Source organism: Lathamus discolor, chromosome 6 (genome assembly GCF_037157495.1).
Source record: "Lathamus discolor isolate bLatDis1 chromosome 6, bLatDis1.hap1, whole genome shotgun sequence".
NCBI lineage: Eukaryota > Metazoa > Chordata > Aves > Psittaciformes > Psittacidae > Lathamus > Lathamus discolor.
The window spans coordinates 39,416,678-39,440,380 of NC_088889.1; the positions used below are offsets into that span (position 1 = coordinate 39,416,678).

Genomic DNA, 23,703 nt, shown 5'->3' on the forward strand with positions numbered 1-23,703 from the left:
GAAGGTTTGGATCTAATGTGGAAAGATACTAACTTAATTTGGGATAGAAATCAGGAAATTCTTCCGAGCTGATGTTCTGCATGGGTTTCCATGGCAGAAACTGCCACAAATCAAGCAGGAACCTGAAGACTCGAAACAGAAAATGACAGTAAAGGTTGTTTCACCTCAGCCAAGGCATACTTTAGGAAACTTTTAAACTGCGTATATGTGGCAAGGGCCTCTGCTGCCTAAATCCTGCAGTTAGGATGACCAGTTCAAACCTGTGAATTAGTCACAACTGGAAGAGTGTCTCTGCAGAATTAACCACCAGCCCCTACTCTAAGTGCAGAAAAGCACCCTAGGGTGTGTACTGTGTGGCCACTGGCATGCTGTCAGAGAGCTGAAAGCACCTGGACTTTGGTCTTGTATCTTGCAACAGTCACAGGCTGGTAACACGCGGCTTCACCAGACTCACCATCTAATTACAGCAACACTTCCCAGCCAAAAAAACAGACCTAAGAAAATCTGAATTAACACATGAATTGGACACATTCTGTCTGCTGAGCCCCTTGTGAACCTTTACTGCACCAGGGCCACAGCAAATCTGTCCCTGGGAACTTAATCCAATATGTTTCAATATCCTGGTATCTATCTTACTAACAAAACCTACCATACGTAACCTGGAAACAACAGAGTGCATTTTCCCTTGTATTTTGTTTCCATATAAAACACCTAGAGAAAGCACAGGCCAGTTTCATAACAATATATAGTTGAGGACTGCTGCCCGAAACAAAACTTTTCTGATATCTAATAAAATCTTTATGTATGTAACAATCAAGCACTTGAAGAAAATGCACCTGGCAACAGCTGCATTGAAACAAAGTTACTGCAGCAACAGGTAACGTCACAATGTTAATAATTGACAAGGAAAGAATGAAAAGGTGAGCAAGGGATAAAGAGGACAAAGGAAAGATTTCAGTCTAAACTTCTGCTGGTAAGTAATCAATCAAAATTAAGATTGAAAGAGTTGGTATGAACATTATATTGAAAATGGAAGCAAGTTTGATATCTTGGACTGCTGAATAGGGCTTGTAAAACTCCATTTTCTGCAGCCTGATTTGCAAAATTTGACAAACAAATCCCCCACTGATTTGAATCTACATTCATTCAATTCCCCAAGAAACTAAAGCAAACACAGGAACAGTGGCTTCTCATGTTTGCTGCATGCAGGAAAACCACAGTGTGATTCCTGGTTCTGCAGGTTAAGGCAGGAATTAGCAATGCAGTGATAATGAATGAATTTCTTGATTTACATAATCTAACTAAAGACCACTCCCCTTGGAGGGAGGAACTACATCCTAGAGACACTGTTTAGAAGAAGCTGTTTCGGATGACTAAATGATCAACAGCCTCAGGTGAAATGGACTGCTATCTTAATATCCACCACTGCTACTAAGTCAAAGCAGCAGGAAAAACTTTCAAGAAGGAAAGTTAAATATTAAGAAATCAAGATTTGTTTCCCCAGATCATGTTTTTTCTGTATTTCATAATATGGCTGACTTTTGATTTTTATATTAAAAATCTATAAATTATCACTGTTTTATTTATACCAACATTGCTTTGCCCTTTCCCCAGAACTCTGGCAGCTGGTAAAATGAAACTGTTTTCTACAAAACATATTCTCTAAATTTAATTCAAGTGTCAGAGTTAATAAAATGAATAACTCATATGCTAAAATCAAATACTCTAAAAGAGCATACTCACAAAATTAAAGAATGTGCAAGTTTAGCCCCAAAACCCATGGTTTTTCAGTGCAGTTGGTAGCCAGTTCTTGATTTGTGATGATACACTGAAGCCCCACCATTTCTCAAAGATGGAAATCCAGGTATGCTGCACCTCTTGAGGGGAAAGAAAGTTCTAATTCATACCACCTCTTAGGGATAAATTAACAGCAGCTGAATGAAGATGCCATCAATAGGCCACGTTTTTTCAAAATATAGAATAAAATCTTCTGGCAAAGACTCATTAATAATTTATGAAATGTAAACAATTAAGCATGAACTGCAACTGTCAAAATTATGTCATAAGAATATGTACAGTTCACTGGAATTGTCATAATAACTTCTGTAGGGGTAAGGGGCTTCTTTCTGTTCTAGTCAGTCTTGTCACTGTTGGCAAGAATTAATGAACTTCTTATTTCCTACAAAGATTAATTAAGTTTCCAGGCTTCAAGAAAATGATACTTCTACAGTCAAAGCAGTATTATTTAATACTCAGACTGTCTGCTGAGGCTTCACGGTGTGACACAGATTTAAAATACAACATATTATAAAACTTAGATTTCTTTTTAATTTACTGCACTGTGGTATTCAGAAGAAGACTGAGAACTTTATCCAGCATTTAGGTGGTATATAACCTTCCACAAAAATCATACTTTTTACATCAACCAGAGTGCAGTTGAATTGCTGGTTTCTCTGCTTTAAATAAAATAAATTTTCTATCTCGCATAGATCAACTGCTACCTCAGAGATCTGTAATCAGCAATGTTTCTTCAACTGTGGGTAACCTTCGACTGAGTTACTAGCTTCTCCTACTCTCTTCAAAAATCTTTATTTTACAGACATATTATTTTTAGGGATTTTTTTGGTAACCCTCCTTAAACTACATTTCTGAGAACTATGGTCAGGAATAGTTGCTTCCTAGTAGCTTCAAATGTAATTTAGCATTTAGGTTGAAATATTTCTTGCTATAAACAATGAATCCAACTGCTGGCATCTATAATAAACTTCACAGCTCAGTATAAAAACACAGTAAGTAAATATTGATTCAGAAAATCCAAAGTCTATTTGTTAATAAAATATCTTGCTATTCCACTATTTCTGCACTGAACAATATTACTATAAAAAAATGTAACTTTCAAAAGTCTGTAAAAAAACCCGTCAATAATCTTTCCTACAGCATAACTGTAGCACACACAGTTGGCAGTTATTATTCCACAGGAAGAAAGTTATGCTACTATGGACCAAAGATTAAATCAGGAATATTGACTAGAAAAATTCCTTATGCCAACACGCATTTTAGGAATTTAAATTTATGAAGAAAATTTTGTTAAGAAAGTACATAATGGCCTTATACTTTGTAGTTTTGCATACGAAAAAGGGGAGGACAATGCTAGAGGATCTGTTTCAAGGTTAGCCTAATCTCCTAAACATGTATCTTAGAAAAGTAGATATCATTAGCAACTGATTAAAGGAAAAAATAAACATATGCCTGGATTTGCAGGGAACACATCTTTACTCTTTTTCATTACAAACAATGAAGGATGGAAGTTGGACAACCTGTCACTGTTCAATGCATTATCAAGCTTTCGTCAGAAGCCTGTTAAACACACCACATCTTTGGAAGTTCTTAGCTCATTGGAAGTGGAGGGAGCCGCTCTTTACCAAGAGCATAAGTCACCTCCATATCACTGCCATACATATAGCACACTTTTACCAAGATGATCTTAGGGACAGGGCTAACTCTCATCAGTGACTAATAAAGCAAATTAAGACTTGCTCCAAATTCAGTAGCTCAGTTCAAAAATGCAACTTTAACACATGCGAGGCTTAATCTAAGATTTATTTTGAAGTACTATAAGTAGAAAAGAAACAGTACTATGTACAGCTACATATTAACACTGTGTATATATACACATATCTGGATGTATATGGCTAACACACACCTAAACCCATCTATAAGTGCACCTTTCCACACAGACCTATGTGAATAATTATACACACAGAGAAATGATGCCCTACCTTGAGCAATCTAAAGTTTAAGTAAATTAGGCACTTCCAAAGTACTTTTCACCTATCTTCTGCATTTATCTTTAGGGAAGAACAACTGCCTTGTATTGACTATAAATGGAGCCCTGACAAGTGGCAGCTAAAGCTGGGTGACTAAACCTCTTCCTTGGCAGGACATTCATAATATCAGGAAGTCAAGTACAGAAATATTAGGAAACACCACAGGTAAGGTTACAAGTACACATGCATCATGATGCTACTTTTAACTGCATGATCATTTTTTTCCCCAGACTTCTTTCTAACTGTTGCTCTGGGTGGACCACACCTCGGCATGAATCATCCCTGTCCAGTGATAGAGCCTGTTACCTGTTTATTCCTGTTTCTTTTGTTGCAGTTGTTGGAATGTGACTGCAGTAAGAGAGCAAATACACTTCATATTTAACAGAGCTGAACGCTGCTCAGCAGTAGTGGAATCTATCTGTCCTTTGGTCAATGCACTTTATCATGAAAGTTTTCAGAAGGATTCACAGTATATTACCCTTTTTCTGACTGTGCAAGATAAATCCCTCATGTCTAATCTGCAGAAGTACCGTGCACTCACAGCTGCAACTGAAGTCAATGGGAGACAGAACATAAATGCTATACAATGCCTCCACATCAGACCTCAGATGAAATTACTGAAGGCTTCAACTGCACTGAAAACAGCTAAGACAAAAATGAAAATGTAAGTGGCTACAGTTATCAGAAGTGAGAAAGTTTATTTCCTGCATTTTCTGCCTGTTGTCCATGACTGACTGAAAGGAAGGAGATTTTGATCCGAGAAACAGCACATCAGTGAAAGAAGGAACTGTATGAACAGGACGGCCTACACCACACAAGTAGGAGGCTAATCTTCTCAGTTGGAAACTAGCTGGAGCAGCCAGGATATTAAATCAGCAACACAAGGGGAGGTTATTTGGAAGGCAAATGAGGTACATGCTCAAATTCAGCACCTAACGAGCAAGTTGAACAAATGTGGCACAGAATATAATGAAAAGAATCTCTTCGATTGTTTATTTTATATAACCAACACTACTAAAACCTGGTGGACAACTCGCATATTAAAATCTCCGATTAACAGGAAGGATAAAAGAGGCAGTAAGGGAACAGGGTACCTTAAAAAATTCCAAACCCATGCCCTTATTCCTTTTAGAGTGACCAGTAACACAGGACCACAGCTCATGAATATGTAGAGGTCGATATGCTAACTAACATCACCTAAGAAAGACTTGTTGGCCAGCAAATTAACAAGGGCACAGGAAGAGTTTTTCTTCAGCACATATCTATAATCTTTGGAAAGGAAAATGATGCTATAGGGAGCTTCTTTTTAGGACATATGCTAGGAGTCTTGTGGATAATTTTAAACTACTCTTACACACTTTCAAAAACCATATATTATTTATGAGCATGAGGTAAACAATCTCATTATAACACAACAGATGTCAATCACAGTACTGGAGGTTAACAAGTACTTGGAGATAAGTGATAATAAACCAACTGATTTCCTCATAGGGAAGAAAAAACAGCATCTTTACATGCACAGAAACACTCAAGTATACAAACTCCTTCTGAAACTGGGAGAAAAAAAGGATAGAAGACACACTGGTAGAAAATCAGGGAGTCCTTTAAGGTTGGCTATAAAAACATACCTGACCTCACAACCAAGCAAAAGCAGAACACTTTTTTCAGGGGGGAAAGTAAATAAAGCAAACATATGATAAAAAGCCACAAAACTACAGAGGAAACAAGTACAAACACATCCTAAAAGGTCGACATTCTGAAGCAATGCCAATTGATAAGAGTAGCTAAAGGCATCATGTTAAGAAATGCATCAGTGGCAGGACTACAGATAATAAGGATTTATCACTATGAGAGGAACAGTGAATGTGTAAGCCCATTCCAAATTTGGAGTAGCTATACCACAAAAAAGCCCCAGGATTGTTCAGTATAGAAGTTGGTCTGCCTTTGGAAAAACCAGGATTATATACTTACAGTTTATGTAGAATTAATAAGTTTATTAGAAGTCAAGGAGAGGAAAGTTTTACTTTAGCAGATTCAGACAATTTTCACTTTAGGTGTTGCAGCGTTGTTAAAGAAGAACCCTGTTAATCAATCTTAAAATACTCGGACATTTGCAAAGACTGGAGAAGCGCTAACAATGTGCCAGTATTAAAAAACTAGGCCAAATAAGTGGAACACTGGATTCGATTAATTCAGATTTTAATGAAAGAATATAATTACTCCCAGTCAACATTTTTTTGTGTAGATAGGTCTTGCCAAACAAATCTCATTTCCTTCTTTGATGAGATTAGAAGTTGATGTCGTATAGATTTGTTAGGTTTTGACTTGTCAGACATAACAATCTGATAAAAAAACCTATCACTACATACCAAAAACTTTAAGTGGATTCAGAATGGGCTAACAGTTACAAAACTCACCAAAACCCCATATTCCAAGAGACAATTGTTACTGAGTAATACTAGAATACTAGTAAAATCGCACAGGTATCAGTACTAGGCATATTCTTACTAAATGGTTCCTTCAATCGGAACCAGGTAGACATGGCTAGTAATGTTCATGAACATAAAGTAAGGAAATAACAATGGCGAAAAAATGTTCTGGGCCACTTGGCAGCTAGGTGTATTCAAATTGAGTGTATTTTAACAAGACCAAAGGCAAAACTCTGCCTAAGAACAGCGAACACAGGCTATGCTTACAGAAAGAGTAACAATATTCTTAAAAGCACTGACTTGGGACTTCAGTACAAGGTAACAGTATAATGCTGTGGAAGAACTGTGAAAATGCCATTTTTTGGTGTATGCACAGTAAAACAGTATCTCCACAAAGTGATTACTTTACATATGACACTAACAAACAAAGGTATAAAAATGCATATGCATTGCTGTCCACATTCTGAAACAGAAGGATGTTAAAAACCCAGAGAAGGTGCAGAAAAGAGCCATACTGGTAATGGAAGCACTAGAGAAAAAGGCATTTAGTCAAAGAACTTATTCTCTTCAGATTATAAAACCCCCTGAGGATATGCTTACTCAGAAAAGGTCTACAGAGATGCACGTGCTAATTCTGAACAAGGTAAATCAAGTACCAGGAATGGAATAGTTTTGTTTTGCTGCTGATTCTCATTGTCCTTCAATAAATGGACAGAAAATACAGGATGTGAAACAATTTTTAATCTAGTTGAGTAAGGGTAACTTGAATCACTAGAACAAAATATGAAAGGGAAATGAAAATATGCAAGGGAACTCCACCCCTTGAAATTTTTACATCAGACCTAGATACCCCTCTAGAAAGCACATTTAAACAAATTTTTGGGCTCAATACGGGGACAACTGATGAAGTCAGTGATCTGCGCTATTTCAAAGAGCAATTGAATTACATAAACTATCTTCTGGTCTTGGCCTTAAATGCTAGGAATTTATGAATGACAGATATTCTAAAATGTAAAGTCTTGTATGTCTCAAATAGGCAGCAAAATTTTATGGGTACTTTTGACTCTATTTTCTTCATGCCTTGTTTTCCCCAGGATTTCCCCATCTGATTTACGGCCTGGGCTTAAACCACGACAAGCATAAAGAAAACACTCCTGCAAGAATACACAAAATCATTGTTTATTAAACCTGTTGCTCTTATAACATTGAATACTACAGAAAATCCCCAAGATGGTTACTCAAAATTCTGTTTTCAGAGAAAGGTTTGAACAGTATCCAGTAAACAAGGGATTGGCACACATAATGAACAAAGAAGATAAAAAAATATATTGATTGGCTGTTCTCTGGATACTGTGTGGAGCAGGAATGCTGTGAAATAAAGCACACATGATCCTGTAATGAAAAATGTTAACATACTGTTTCAGGGGAAAGGGGAGTAAATGAAGATGCTCACTTCAGAAACGCTGGAACTGAAGTTAACTCTTGATTAACCAGCTACTTAGTTTTTTGCGTGTATAGCAGATAACACTGTACAAACTTAGTTTCTTGCGTGTATAGCAGATAACACTGTACAACTGTGCACATATACAATACTCATAATTATTGTCTAAATAACCTGCCTTCCTGACAGGGCAAATGTTCTGATGAATAACTTCGCTGAAAGCAAGATCATTTGCTTGCCCTATCATGCACTCCTTAAATCCCCTGCAATTTGTCAACTTTGAATGTAATACTTCTCCAGGGGCTACCAATGAGCTTTTCACATCTTGCTCATGTCATCCATTTTCCATTTGATTAGTGGGGACCTGAAGTAATCTTTCTGCTTCACAGAACAACTAAAGCCAACACACGCGAAAATACCAGTATCTTAGGTACAGCTCTTAACACAGGACAAAGGTCTTGGGGGGTATTCAGGCTCTTGTTGGCCCACTGAGTGGCTGAGACAGATGAGAAAGAAACAAACATCCAGGCTGAAAAAAAGGAAGGATAAGTTAGGAAAACAATGAGGGAAGACAAAAGAAAACATTTTTGAGAATGGGGAATAGAAGAAAGATGTGAGATATTATGATTCTATGATTCTATAACAGAGAACTACTAACTTTTATGCAAACATGGAAGAGAGCAAAGCTCAATGTACTTTTCAGTGGCAGGCCAAAAGGTGGAAGGACCAGAACAAAATATGAAAATAATCTTTTTTTCATTTTCTTTTATATGTCAAATTTCTGTGGTGCTTTTTTGTGTGTTTTTTTTTTTTTTTATTATTTTTAGGATTTTTTTAATCTTTGTTTAGAAGCACTTGTATAAACAGCATGTATGTAAAAAAGTTTTAATATTGATATATTAAACAGATTATTCTTCCAAAGAGAAATATGTGAAATGATTCTATCTGAAAATAAGACTCACTGGCATTGTTGAAAATAAAATAATTATTTTTTTTTCCAAGTCATAAATGCCACTAAAGGAATCTTTGACCACAAAGGTGAATAAGTTTAAAACTATGAGAGGTGCTTTTTGTGCCAGTATCTTTTCATCAACAACTTAATTCAAGCACCATCTCTTTTAATCTTCATTATTCCCCCCAAAACTGCCAGAGATCAGTTAGTGTTCATGCTATTAAAAACTAATGAAAGGCATAGACTTTAATTTGATAAGTTAAAACCCCTTCAAGGCTTAATGTCATCGCTTTAAATGTAGCATAAAAAGAGCAAAAGGGAGAATTGATTGAAGCTCTTCACCATGGCTGTACTACTCTTGATAGATTTTAAATTTGCAGTTCTGCTACTATATGCAGTATTTCGATATATAAAACAAACAAAAAAAAAAAAAAAGAAAAAGAAGCAACAAGTTTATATTGAGATTAAAATGTTTGTAACTCCTTTGGCAAAAGGATCTCTTTAAAGAACAGTATGAAAATCAAGTAAGATCTGTACCAATAATACTAATGAAGTAGTATCATTAGTATAATAGTTAGATACTGATCTTCACCCTCTCTTTCTTACTTTCTTCCTACCACCTTTCCTCATAATAACCTCATATTCCTTCCAAAGTCCTCATGAAATGAATGGATTCTACCTATATCTGTTATAACTTTCTACTACAATACCTCCAGCTCACTCTACTCACTGTTTTTGGTCCACCATTTTGACAGTACTGATATGATGTGGTCGAGAATGAAACTTTCCCAAACCAAATACTGAATGGACAAACCAAATCCACTGCACTGCATGATGTTTACAAATAAGAATTGTTTTGCAATCTCAGATATAGATATAGTTTAGAAACAAGCCACATAAACTGTTTGGCTTCCCTCGGATGGCACCAGGTTAGACAACACTATGGGGTCTGTACAGAACTAGGTGCACTACTGCCTGATGTGTACACTCTTCTTAGGATGCAATATCCCCTAGAAACACAGAGGTGGTGCTGAGGCTGACAAAAATGTATCCTACCTCTAAGATGTTTCCTTATTCTCGGATCAGAAAGGAGTAAAGCGACTAAAAGCAAGAGGGTACAAGCAGTCTTGTCAGCACACAGTCTTTGACTAATCTGAAGAGAGGAAAATCCATGATATTTAAATCATAGCAAGAGACTGTAACGTCTGTATTTGTCTTCTTTTGGCTGTATTTTCTTCAGAGAGAAAAATTCCTTCAATATTAATGTGATTCCACTACAGGAATAGGAAAAGTGCAAAATCTGGTAAATTAAGGAGGGATCCCCAAAAGCTGCTTTGCAGACTCACTACAAATGGCCTCACGAGCTTTTCTTGAGAGTCTGTGTGTGAAACTATACCCAGATGAGATGCTAGGTATTGTGTTGGATTCAGTACCACCTTAACAGTGCTACACAGCCTAGACCAGAAACAGCCAAACCACAGCTGGTCTAAGCAACCACATGAACAACTGTACCCATTTGTATACATATCTCTAACAGGACAACTAGTCTACAGCTCACATAATTATGCCTTTTTATAGTTGCCTGATTGTGTCTTATATCTGTAAAGAATTTGCAAAGACTCATTGGTATTTCACAGATATTTTAATGCTAAAAATCCCCAAGTGGACAGCTAGATTGACTTACTAGATGGTCACAAGCACAAACTGAATAAACATATTTCACAAAGGCAATTCCACTTTTAAGGTCACAAGTTTTAACTCTAAGGAAACTGCCATCTTTAATTTTGCTCTTATTTAACCATCAGATTTTACAGGGAGCAGGGAGTAATTTCAATAGAGGTAAAAATGTGAACAGATGATCAGATTTTTGGAGGTGCTCAGGCAGCTTAAGGCAGGCACTTAGAGGGATTCAAAAAAACTTTCAGTGGTTTAGATACCTAAAAAAGATTAAGTCTTGAGAGGTAGGCATCCAAATCACTTAGACATATTTTGAATATTAGCTACTGGTTTACTTCTTTCTTACCACAAGCTCAGGGTTGCCTTCAGGAAGTTACATTCACAAAGCTTTTTCTTCAGCTATCATATATTGACATTATCCAGCTTGCTCTTAAAACACATCTGCACCTGGTAATTTAATAAATGTGACAACTTCCCTGTCTTTTAGATATATCATTTAATTATCTTTACAGGCCCCCGGAATAAATTCTGCAAACTCTTTAGATCCTTGTGCCCTCCATTTCTTAGCTGAGGTACTGGCTTATGTCCTTTACTGATAGGAAAGAGTACTTTTGTGTGGATTTCAGTGACACTACTGCATTGATACTCAGGTGAGGATCTAGTTCACAAGCTCTTCTCTGTGTTCAGAGATGATCTGATGAATAACCTCCAGATTTTCTAGCTGAATCACTGAAAAGGGGGAATGTTAAAACCCCCTATATTTTCTGAGCACCTTTACTTTACAGTTGGTTGAGAGTGCGCTGTGTTCTGCAGAAGGCAGCTTCATCACAGCATGCACACGTGCTGCTTTTCCTACCCCTTGGGAATGTTGTGAAAAGGGGCTGCTCTGCTGTGTATCACAAAGGCAGATTATTCTGGTACAGTTTCTCAGTTTATTAAGAGGTGCCCAATATGGAGGGTATTGGCATGTCCCAGTTTGCTCTGTTGAGTCATTGTGTTAGCCCATTAGTATCAAAATAATTGTGCTTCAGTTAGACTACGCATCTTGGTTAAGGGGTTTCATGTAATTCATTCCCATACACTGACCATAAATCTGCCTATTAAACTCACAGTTCTAAAAGCAAATCAGTCTAAGGAAGAAATCACCTGTGCTCCTGTATCACTGCTGTATTTTCTTTTGCTTGTTCTCCTCCTTCCAGAAAACAAAACCTGACCTATACTGAGTGATCCATAAAGAAAAAAGAAACATAATTATGAAGCAGACATACTTTTATAAACAGGAATGTCAGCCATATTATCTGGAGCAGAAGGTGGAAGAGATGTTACATCAATTAAAAATTACTAGAAAAAGCAGCTGAGGTTTTCTTAAAAAGCTAAAAAGTTTGTAGGATGTTAACAAAATTCTAAAGCTAATAATAAATAAATATGCAGCGGTAGTAACAAAATATGCCTCATCACATGACTATCTTAAATACTGGCCCACAAATTACCTTAAAATTTCTAAGCAAGCACTGAAAAAATGTGATCTCTCAGCCTGCCTTTTTAGAAAAAAACCCAAAAAAACCAATGACAAAACCTCCCATTCTGTCTATCTCCATTACTCATTTTTCAAGAGATGTCTGTTTTACACCTAACTTAACTCTAAAACCCACTGCAGGACAAGATATTTACATGATAAAACACATGCTGTCATGTTACAGAAAGTACACATCAAATACTAGCATTTTATGAAGCAAAACTCTACACAGAAAGGAGTTATGAGTTTCTCTTCTTTTTTTTTTGGGGAGGGTGGCAGAGGGAGGGCTGTGCCAAATTTTTTTTTTTTTGTTCTTAATTTGTTTTGTTTTGCTTTTTAGCTGTAGCATTGGTGCACCTATTTCCAAATATTGGAATGAAATATCACTTTGCAATAAAAATACCACTTTTTCTTATTATTTACCACTAAAAAATCCACAAACCCAAAACCAAGTTGATTTTATTTTTCTTAGAAAAGGAAATAGGGAAGATGAAAATTTAGCTCAATAGGTTAGGAAAAAAAAAAACCCAGGTGCTATTTGATAGACTATGAAATTTAGAAAAGTTCAAAATGTTTTCAGCTAGGCACAAAAGTGCTGTTAATGATTAGCTGCATAACAAGAGATTTAGCTCTTTTTTTTCCTTTATTTTTTTTCCTTTTTCTTTTTTGTGTGTGTGCTGCAAAAGCAACACAGCCATACTGCAGGTCTGCCTGTGCCATTCTTAGGCCACTTTCAGGCCGATTGAGAAAAGCTGGAAAGTAAACACAGGTGTTTTAAAACTGGAGCCGCTGTCATGGACAACCACAAACACCCGTAACTCTGATGTGGCAACGCCTCTTTCCCGCCCTCTCCTTTTTTAAAGCATTGCCCAAAAAGAACATGTCAAATGTTTCACCTTTCACCACCTCAAAATAACTTGGAGCTTATAGCATTGTTTGGCAAATCTCAAGCAAAGAGATCATTTTTTCATTCCTTTTTTAGCTGTAGCCAACTCCAAATCAGGCACATAAAATAAAAAGCCATTCTATTTCTAATTATTTTATTTTCAGTTTCCCCTGATTTACCTGAGAGCACCATGTTTCTAGTTGAATATTTCTTTCCTCAAATGTAATGCAGACACCCTGTTTTCATGATTCAGGTTCGACTAAAAAGACAGCGAGGGGATTTTGCAATAACTAAACAAGAGATTTAATCCAGTGGATAAGAGGATAAGATAAAAAAAAAAAAAAAAAACCCAAAAAACCAACTCCCCCCAAAAAACAAAACTAAACAAAAACAACAAAAAAAAAAAGCACCCAAAACATAAAAAAAAAAAAAAAAAAAGAAAGAAAAAAAAGATAAACCACAAATCCCCCAAACCAAAAGAGTAAACCTTGGGGTTTTGATTATTGTGCAAGAATACATACAAAACTGAAAAAGTACTCACTTGTAAATTAGCTGTTCCAGGAAAGAGCACATCCTGTTTAACAGCCTTGAAGTACTGACTAGTTAGAGAAAAAAAACATGGAAAGCAAAAGCAGACTAAATCCCCAGAAATTATATAGTCACTTTTCACTTTTGCAGGTGATGTGTGGGGAGCAGGGGCGCGAGAAATTAACATATTAACAAAAATAGAATAAAGTTATGATTTAGTTCTGAAAAAGTAGCCAACTGAACAGATATGGTTACACCAGAACTGAAACTAACAGCCCCAGCAACGCTCTTCTGAAAATGCAAAACTGGTTCAAAATCCAGCAAAAGATCATGAAATTTTATATTCAAAGCAGCACGACCCTCACAGCTATACCAACAGCAGATGTATTGCAAACATACAACATTGCTGAAAAGGTAACATATGTCAAAATCAAGTCTTACGTACTGTAAAGGATGATTTTCTTCCTGTCAGTCTCAGCCTATAGATTCCAGAAAGATTTTCTTTTTGATGTAGACGCTTACACACCCCAGTTTCAAAAACCAGACACCAGACTTACAGTGTGCCCTGTACTCCAACATAAACAAACACAAACACAAATCTATCTTTCATTCAGAAGAGAGATAGTGCTCACGCACACATTTATTTATGTTAAGACATAAGCAGGATTTTTCTTTTTTCCAGATTTTGTCCGGTGTGGTAAAGAGACAGTATTATTTATCAGAGGATCCATCTGAACAGCCTCAAGCCTCCTCATCCCCTATTAACTTCAGTGGGCATTCAAAGTAGTTCACAATCTGACCAAACTGGCCTCAAGAGACGACTCGCAAAATTTAACTTTACTTTAAAAATCAGTCATTGTAATTTCCTTTAGCCCATTTATCTTGTTTTTGACAAAAATGATGAACTATTTTTTTTATACTTTTAAAAATCTAACCAGTAATACATTTAAAGCTTTACTGAATATAGCCAAGAGAACACAACTGCAATGAATATAAAGCATCAAACTCCTGCCATCAGCCAGTGTCACCGAGGGTGCTGTGCATTACCTACCACATACTTAAAAGAAATAACACACAAGCACTCTTGTTAAGCTACGTATCTTAAGACAGCAAGAAATCTGTAAGGAGCAACCCTAGTCACTATTTTGCCTCATTTGTTATTATTCCTGGCCTCTGCACTAAGCACACGATTTGAAAATCATATACAGTTGAGACTATAATGGACAAATTAGTCTGAACAATACTATGTATAAATTAGCTTGTTCATTGATTTGCACTAGAAATAGTTTTAAAAATAGGAGGGGTGTATGCTTGGCTATAATATAGAGCAATAAGGTTTATCTGATCAATTAAAAAAAGTGCACTAGTACACAAGCAGAGAAAACCATCAAACACTGTGATAGCAACAATTCAGAGACAGCTTAAAAAAGAGGAGAGAAATGCTTGTTGAAATAATCCTTTTTAAATGCAAAAATTTCACCTCATACAAATATGCAGCGATAATGGTGTTATTTACCTGCAGATCTAAGAAGTCTCAGAAAGTATGTTTTAAGCTAACAGGGTTAGAGGAACTTTATCAAACCACTAACTACCATTAAACAGCAATGATAGATTTATCCCTCAGCAATACAGTGACCTCCTGACCAAAAGCTAATTTCTCATTCCTCCAGCCTTTTGTATTCGAAGTTATTACTCAGCCACAAAAGGAGCTGATTTTCGAAGCAAGAAACTTGTATCCACATTTTGAGACATAAGGGGCACTTTCAGCTGCACCTAACTTCAACAGGAGTTGCAGACACTCAGCTTTGGGCATTTATTATTTGATGCAGCTGTGGAGGGCAACTTTCCTCCCCCTCTTCCCCCTGTGTGTCTTAAAGAACTGGCAGAAGATACACAGTAAAACTGTAAAAAAATCCTAATAAAGCTTTAACTCTGAAAATTTAGCTTTACTTACTGAAATGAATTGGGAAATTGATTTTATATTTTAAGAAATGGGGAACCCCCCACCCCCCTAAGAAACAGATTATAAACTGATCCATAAAGTTTTACTCTGATGAATAATAGGTACTCACAGAAGTAGCTTCCTGTGTGAGGCTTACTGGATTAGGCCCCAGTTTGTGAAAATGTTGTTTCTGGACTCAGACCTGCTATTCTAAGTTTTAGGCTGGAATAAAGTTTTCAGAGTGGAGCTCTTAAGTCCTAAAGATAGGGGTCAGAAGGGAAACAACGCAGGAGTGTGAAATATGCTGTTGCTGCTACAATGTCAACTCTGCTTGGTAATTTTTCTCAAATTACCAAAGAAAGGAAATATGAAATCTGATGTCACTTTCTTCAAACATAAATACATCTCAGCAAGACTGTGGGTCTTTTTCTCCAAAAGAATAACTGAAAAAACAAAAATACAAGAAGCAGACATTCCTTTGTGAGGACAAAGTTAATAAAACATTTGGGAAGTAGACATGATACAATTGGAGTTTCAAGGTGCACTTAGCTCTGTTCTAATATTTTAAATTTGATAACACTTGCCAAAAGATGTTAAAAATTGTTTTGTGGTCCAACAAGTCACTCAGCAAGAATAATTTTTAAGCAGCTTTTCTTTTTGTTTCAGTTAAAATTAAAATCCATGCTGTGTAATCCTTGGAGTCAATCTGTAATTAAGGGGATTTGAAGAGAGACCACGCACTGCATTAATGATAAAATTTAATATCTGTTTTAATACTCTAACATAAGAAAAAAACCCCCAAGCAACATACAAAAAAGCAATCATCTCCCTATTTTGTGTGAATGCAGCATACACACACCATTACTATGTCTAGCAGCAATGCTGTATTTGATGTCAGCATTTTGTTTATAGACCAAATGTTTCAGGATTTAGCATCTACAGAGCTTAAAACTGCATCTGCTTGAAACTTGGCACACAGATTTAATAGGCCGGATAAACAGATTTTATTTTATCTAGTTTGGAAAATGAGTTTTTTTGTTGCTACTGTTGTATAGCAATTCCAAACAGAAGCAGCTATCAGCAGCATTTCCAAGGTTTCAGTCAGTCTCTTCCCAGTCTCTCCTCCTACTGCTCAACTGTAAGAAATAGGAGCAGATAATGAACTTAAACCAATTCATTTTATGTGATAGCTTTAAATGCTTAAATGTCTAACACAATAAGAAAAAATAATGTTCAGCTTTGATATACTATGCCACTCCTGTAGCTATGTGGAAGGAAAAAGTCTGAAATCTGTATCTCTTCAAAATATGGCTAGTTGACACTGCTCAGTGTATTCAAACCATGTACTCAGTTACTAACAGTGCAGAAAACAGCTCAATTTTTCAACTAGAAATCCTTTTGGAAGATGGGATGAAGAATTAAAAGTATCAGAGCAATGAGGTATTTTATGATATATCCCCCCCCGCCCCGCCCCTGCCCAAAGAACTCAGTAAGAAGCATGGTTAAAGTAGAGGTGCTCTTGAGATTTCGGGTGGAGCGGTTTTTGAAGGGGTACAATGTTTTCACTGAAAAGGAAAATAGATTCTTTTAATGTGGACATCAAACTTATTTTCCTGTTAAAATGTATTCCAGCCTAAGCTCTTCTGAAAGAGCCAGCAAACCAACAATGTACTTCTCATTGTATTATGTAAGATATCTATAAGATATTTGTTAAAACAAATTTGATCAGAGTTCTCTCTGATCTCGGAATAGTGTCAAAACAGTCAAAATGTGTGTTTAACAGCCTAAGGCCTCACAGTTGTGTGACCTAGTCCCATTAGAATTTAAGTGCATGTGCAACTCAATGGAACTACTTTCTTAGAAATAAGTTCTCTCAAATGTTCAAAATGCATGGCCAGTGTATTTGTAAAGAATGAACTCTGTGCAAGTCACACCACCACCATCTTAACAACCCCTCCAGCACAGCAGGTATTTCTTTAGAAAAGAAACAAGCATTGAAACAATCATCTTGACTGTGATCCAGAAGGAAACAACACATTTATAAAACTGTGTGAAATCTGAATATGCCTAGTAAAACTGTGAAAGATGACATCTGCTCTTCAGTGGAAAATCAGTTCTGGAGGTGGAAAATCCACTATTAACCAACACAAATCAGAAAACGAAGTCCCAGAAGGTTTCTTTAGATATTGACTTGAACTACAAAATGACATTTGGGTATTTGAGTTTAATTTTAAATTGCAAAGTTGGCTGCTTAGCAGGTTCACACGATCACCAATACACATTAATAACACATTCAGGCAATGTGATATACACTTATTTACTGTTATACAATAGTATTTATTACTTCAGCTTCCTATCCAAAATTTAAAGACAACTCTTCTAATTTCACCTTTTTATTGCTTTTTCTTTGTAGGATATCTTTACCTTAAAACTAACGCAGGCTGAATTTTGGAAGTAACAGCACAGCTGACCGAATTTTGGAGGCATAAGATACTGAAGTTTTAATTGCAAACATATTTCATGGCAGAAATCAGGCCTTCTTTGAATGTTTTCAGTGAATAATTCATTTTTTGTGCAAGTGTAATGAGCTACATGAGAAAGCTATGCATGCAGTGTTTCTAAATATGAAGATAAACCTAATATATGTACAGTTGAAATCCTAATGCATTGAGATACTTCTGCTGGTGTGAAGCTTACTTTATATCTTCCAAGTCTTCAAATAATAAAAAAACAAAGCTAATGAATTTTATACACCAAATTCTACATGTGCTTGTGTTAATCAGTAAAGATAATTCACTTTCTGAATAGTGTGCCCACACAGTTTTTTTTATGGTTAAGGTCTGGAAACTCAGAATTAGTGAATCTCAAATTTACTACATGACCCTTTAACATATGACTTCTCTAAAGCTTACTTGTGGGGAAAAGCCAAAGTCCAGCTGCCAGTCCATAATCTCATAAGAAAGGGTAGGAATATCTACTGGAAGACAGGCAGGGAATATGTGACTTCATAAATCCACTTTTATAGAAGAAAAATAAAAATATCAAAATAAATCCAAGTCCATTTGTTCCTTCTGCTCTTCAAGCACTCTCCTAATCACCTGTATACTGCTAGAGCAGAAATACAGACCTGCTGCACGCAACGAGCACATCTCTTCCCCTTAGCAACCTGAGTAGGTGAACAGCAAAGTCCACGTTTCCCTTACATCTCTGTGTAGCCACACACATGGAATTCAAATCAGGATTTTGCTCTTATATATGGGGACAAGAAAGGGTTTTTCAAAGCCTCTCAGCGATCTAAAAGTGTCCTAACAACAAAAATGCACCTCTGCACCAGGTCAAATAAATAGATAGAAAATAAAAAGGACAGGCAAAATGAGTCTGAGTAAATGATGGCTAAGCACCAAGCTGCAGTTCCTGGTCATGGGCTCTTTTGACTTCATCTCATTTTATACCTCAAAGTTTCTCATCTGTGAACAGAACAGGAGAGACTTTCAGATTATAGTAAAAAGATACGTAAGAGCAAACATGTAGCATCTTGAGGCTTTTGAATCAAGGCTAACCTGCAGCCTTACAAGCATACTAAGACCTAATATTTCAGTGTCTTTACCATCTGTCCCCTTTCTACTACTTCAGCTGATCACTTCCATGCAAAATGTCAGGAAAGGGTTCTCCATTTCTAAACAGAAATCTGTACAAACTTAAACATACAAGGACCAAAGATTCTTTTTTAGTAAATAACTATAATTCTGAAATATTTATATTGATCCTTTATCCTAACCCTGGTTTCCTGTACCCAAGGTCTAAAGTAGATTCTATCAATTCTGAGAGGCATTTCAGATAAGGAGGTCATGGATGGGTCAGAGCAAGACCTTTGCTATTTAATGACCCTGTAAGCTTGCCTTTTGCACAACAGCTTAGGTTACTACCTTTTATACATTTTATTGTAGGACAAGTAAGTAGCTGACATGTCATTGTGCACTCAGACTCAAGATTTTCTTTACAGTTGCTGCTCAAACAAAAAGGATCATTTCCTGTGCAGCGTAAAATGTGAATGGTGTACAGCTCCACACTGAAAAAATGTTTGAAAATTAAGATTTACCACACTTTCTGCATGTATGAAGAACAGATTTCACATGGAGAAAGAAACAAGAAATCTGAAACAAGAACAATATATAATAATGTCATTCCTCCTCTTCATTTATTAAATCTGGTATCTTGTCTCCAGCATCATTTAATACTCGGTACCTCTAAGAAAGGAAAAAAGTTAACTTGGCTAAATATTTTAGTACTTCCTTTGTTTTATTATTGTATGATGCTGATAGATATTTTGAAAAATATGCCAGTGAAGATTAGGGACCATATTAAGAGAAACTAAGGGTAAGAGCTTCTTTAAACACTGCAGGAAACAGTTACTACTTTATGTACAAAACTGTTTCGGATTTAGAATCTCTTAAAGATTAATCTCTTAATCTTGGAGATACGTTTTACAGTATCAGAAAGTGGCAAGTGAAGGAGAGAGTCTACTTTTCTTACAGTAAGTAGGTTTCATGATTGTTTTACAATTAGATTAACATATGCCCTTCGTTCCTCATTCATGTAATCCCGAAATGAAGGTCCATGCCAGTGGGAAAGTAAAGACTATTGCTTTGTTTGTTTGGGGTTTTTTTTATAGCTGTTAGAAGTGCAGCAATATGACACCTCCTCAGACTTTACAAAGGTTCATAGTAGTACTATAGACGTATTATTGGGCAGAAGGAAGGAAAAATGAACCCCTGACTGGGTGATAAACTATACTATTGGAGGTGACAACAAAGCTTATGATTACAGTTAAACAGAATTTGTGTTCTTATAAGAACACACCTTTCCATATAAGTAGCTTTCCTAACATGACTGTGGTTCCTATAGCATGTTTGTCTTACGTATCAGATTCTGTGATTCTAATTTACAAGATACTGATGAATTTCAGTGTATATTTGAATAGGTTGTATAGTTTTGCATAGTTAGTTCTGTTTTCTACAACTTCAGAACATTTGTTTATTTCCAGATATCTATTTCTAGAATAGAAATATCTGAGATCTGCCCCAGGGCCATAAACTATTCTAGTTTTGAGGTCCTTTGAGTGAGTATAGACAAAAACCTAAAAATGCTGCAGAACATTTACAACTGAAACAAAGCATCCTTGAAAATGGAAGGCCAAGTGGCAGCATCACTTGGCAAGAAAGGAACTTCCAGGAAGTCACCCAGACGGCTATCAAATGAATCAACCATACAGTGGAATCTACTCTGTTAGAAGGAAAAGCAGGTGCATGAAAGTGCATGAGAGGGCCTTATCAACAGTAAGTTCATAGTCACAGAAGCCTACTACTATGAAAGAGATGATTCTTTGCATACCAAAAGTGAGGATGAGGAAGCAGCCTAGATGACTGGGAGAACGATAATCCAGATTAACTTGAAACTAGAAAAACCTGCTGCATTCATCAAAAATAATATTTCTGCTAGTCAGAAGTAGTAACATTGACTGACCTCGTGGGAAGACAGTTTCCACCTATAAAATGCAAACCAAAACTATAAGACTCAGCCAAAAAGTTTGAATGACCACATCATCCCCAAGGAGAAGCGGACATTTACAGTATACACAAACACTTTGTTGATGTTTAAGATTGTCAAGAGTAATCTGGTGCCAAGAGAAATTTGAAAGCTGCAATTTCTAGCAGAGCAGATGAAAGCTGACATCAAACACAAAGCGTGAATGAGTAATAAATTCCTTAAAGCTTAGAACTGAATCAAAGTTCAATAAATATGCCTGCTTTTGTTAAGAGATGTTCAGCATCTGTTAATAGAAGAAAAGGAAGACTTAACACTCCTCAGGCAAGGTGAACAACCTCTTTCAGCCAAGATTCTGCTTGTTCAGTCTACCAAGACACATTCAGTGCCATTCTTGTGCAGCTGTTTACAGGCAACATGAAGCATGCTAAAATTCCTGGAGATACAGTTCTCTAAGACACCCAGAATTGATTAGACAGATACGACTCTTCTCAGGATCCTTTTCAGGACAAATGTTGTTCTGCCAATAAATGTTCATTCTCATCTACATATTACTTTACTTTGAAACACTGTAACCTTAAGTCTTTCAGAATTAAGTAACACACACCACTACTTGGTCTTCTTTCTTTTGAATAGAGTCCCAGAAATCCTGAGTAGCTACTACACCTAGAACACTGTCCATACAGGGCTGCCATGACAGACAGCACCATCAGTGAAAGGGCAGCCTTACTGATACAGGAAGGTGGCATAGCTAATGCAACCAAGGAAGCAAAGACAAGAACTTGGGTACATCTGTTTATTTCCTTCAATTTGAAAACAGTCAAAGGCTTGAATGAGTTCTGGAAAATTCTGGCTTGCAGTAATGCCTTAATGAACCAAGAGTAGTACAAACTGCCCTTAATGACACCACAAGCTGATCACTGAAAATCACACAAGTGTTACCAAACATCATTTCTCTTCAACTCCTTACTTGTAAATCAGATTTATCAGTCTCTGGATGCCTGTGTTTCTCAAGAGACTCCGGCCAACTTCACTCTCAGTGAAGGGCAAAAGTCTCATCTCAAACTATTGCCTATGTTTTCTTTCAGGTGAAAACATTTTATTAGTTGCTTATGGCACATTTAAGCAATTATTTTAACTTTCAGCTCCCTGTACAAATTAAGATATGTTTGGTCAATGAATACTAAATATCTATCAGTGCTAAAGCATTAACTACCAGATAGGAGGAGACCATCATTAAGAACATAGCCATAGAATCATAGAATCATAGAATAGTTAGGGTTGGAAAGGACCTCAAGATCATCTAGTTCCAACCCCCCTGCCATAGGCAGGGACACCTCACACTAAACCATCCCACACAAGGCTTCATCCAACCTGGCCTTGAACATTGCCAGGGATGGAGCACTCACAACCTCCCTGGGCAACCCATTCCAATGTCTCACCACCATAACAGGAAAGAATTTCCTCCTTATCACACAGAATCACACAGAATCCCAAGGGTTGAAAGGGACCTCAAAAGATCATCTAGTCCAACCCCCCTGCAAGAGCAGGGTAACCTACAGTACATCACACAGGAACTTGTCCAGGCGGACCTTGAATATCTCCAATGTAGGAGACTCCACAACCCCCCTGGGCAACCTGTTCCAGTGCTCTGTCACTCTTACAGTAAAGAAGTTCTTCCTGATGTTAACGTGGAACTTCCTATGCTCCAGTTTACACCCATTGCCCCTTGTCCTATCACTGGATATCACTGAAAAAAGCCTAGCTCCATCATCCTGACACCTACCCTTCACATATTTGTAAACATTGATGAGGTCACCCCTCAGCCTCCTCTTCTCCAAGCTAAAGAGACCCAGCTCCCTCAGCCTCTCCTCATAAGGGAGATGTTCCACTCCCTTAATCATCTTTGTGGCTCTGCGCTGGACTCCTTCAAGCAATTCCCTGTCCTTCTTGAACAGAGGGGCCCAGAACTGGACGCAATATTCCAGATGCGGCCTCACCAAGGCTGAGTAGAGGGGGAGGAGAACCTCTCTTGACCTACTAACCACTCCCTTTCTAATGCACCCTAAGATGCCATTTGCCTTCTTGATATATCCAATCTAAACTTCCCCTGTTTAAGTTTTAACCCGTTACCCCTTGTCCTGTCACTACAGTCCCTGATGAAGAGTCCCTCCCCAGCATCCCTATAGGCCCCCTTCAGATACTGGAAGGCTGCTATTAGGTCTCCACGCAGCCTTCTCTTCTCCAGGCTGAACAGCCCCAACTTCCTCAGCCTATCTTCATAACTAAACAAAGCCTAAAAGCCTGGATGGCTACAAAAAAAAGCAAACCCCAAAACAATAAACAAAACTGGTCACTGAAAGTAATACTAATAGATCAACTTGCTGAACTCAGCTTTTTGATTCATGGTCAAATACCTGTGCTAAATTAGACACTTCTTGCCTATAGAGGATACATGTAAGCAAACTGTTACACTCCTAAATGTAAGACAGCAGATGAAAGAGAAATCGCTGGCTGAAGATCCCTGGACCCGAACTGACCATAGGACCAGGTTATGACATCTGGCTCAAAGGAATAACTGGGTCCAAAGAAACTTCAAATGACTGCTTTAAAGACCACTTGACCAGTGCTCACACTTTTCCACTGGGACTGAGGGTGGATGTTGGTCACTCTCCCACTCCATACATACAGAGAACTGGGTGGGCTGTCAGAAGTCCATAGCAAAGGCTTTTGGAGACACTACAACTTAAACAGAAATGTATGCAGAAAATTAAGACTGAAGTGGAACACAGACAGAATTATTTCTGGATTTGCACATGGCCACATTTTACTGTTCATTTATGGTACAATGCACAGGCTTACACTGATATCCTCTGAGGTGTATGATACTATTTAATAACCCCAGCCATAAAGTGACTAATCATGCTTCTAGCATGGATAAGAGCTGAACAGACTTGGGTC

The 23,703-nt window shown here is 37.1% G+C and overlaps 1 protein-coding gene and 2 long non-coding RNA genes across 12 annotated transcripts in view; 1 reads left to right on the top strand and 2 right to left on the bottom strand.

Moving 5' to 3' along the window:
• Positions 1–23,703, bottom strand: part of MIPOL1 (mirror-image polydactyly 1) — a 193,929-nt gene that overhangs the window by 68,503 nt on the left and 101,723 nt on the right. The gene's annotated exons all lie outside the window — the stretch shown is intronic.
• On the top strand, positions 927–8,546 carry LOC136017725 (uncharacterized). The gene is made up of 3 exons (XR_010614055.1): positions 927–973; positions 3,855–3,992; positions 4,162–8,546. It is a non-coding gene; the product is annotated as an uncharacterized LOC136017725 (long non-coding RNA).
• Positions 8,160–13,007, bottom strand: LOC136017726 (uncharacterized). The gene is made up of 3 exons (XR_010614056.1): positions 12,908–13,007; positions 11,473–11,545; positions 8,160–8,226 (listed from the first exon to the last, which is right to left on the bottom strand). It is a non-coding gene; the product is annotated as an uncharacterized LOC136017726 (long non-coding RNA).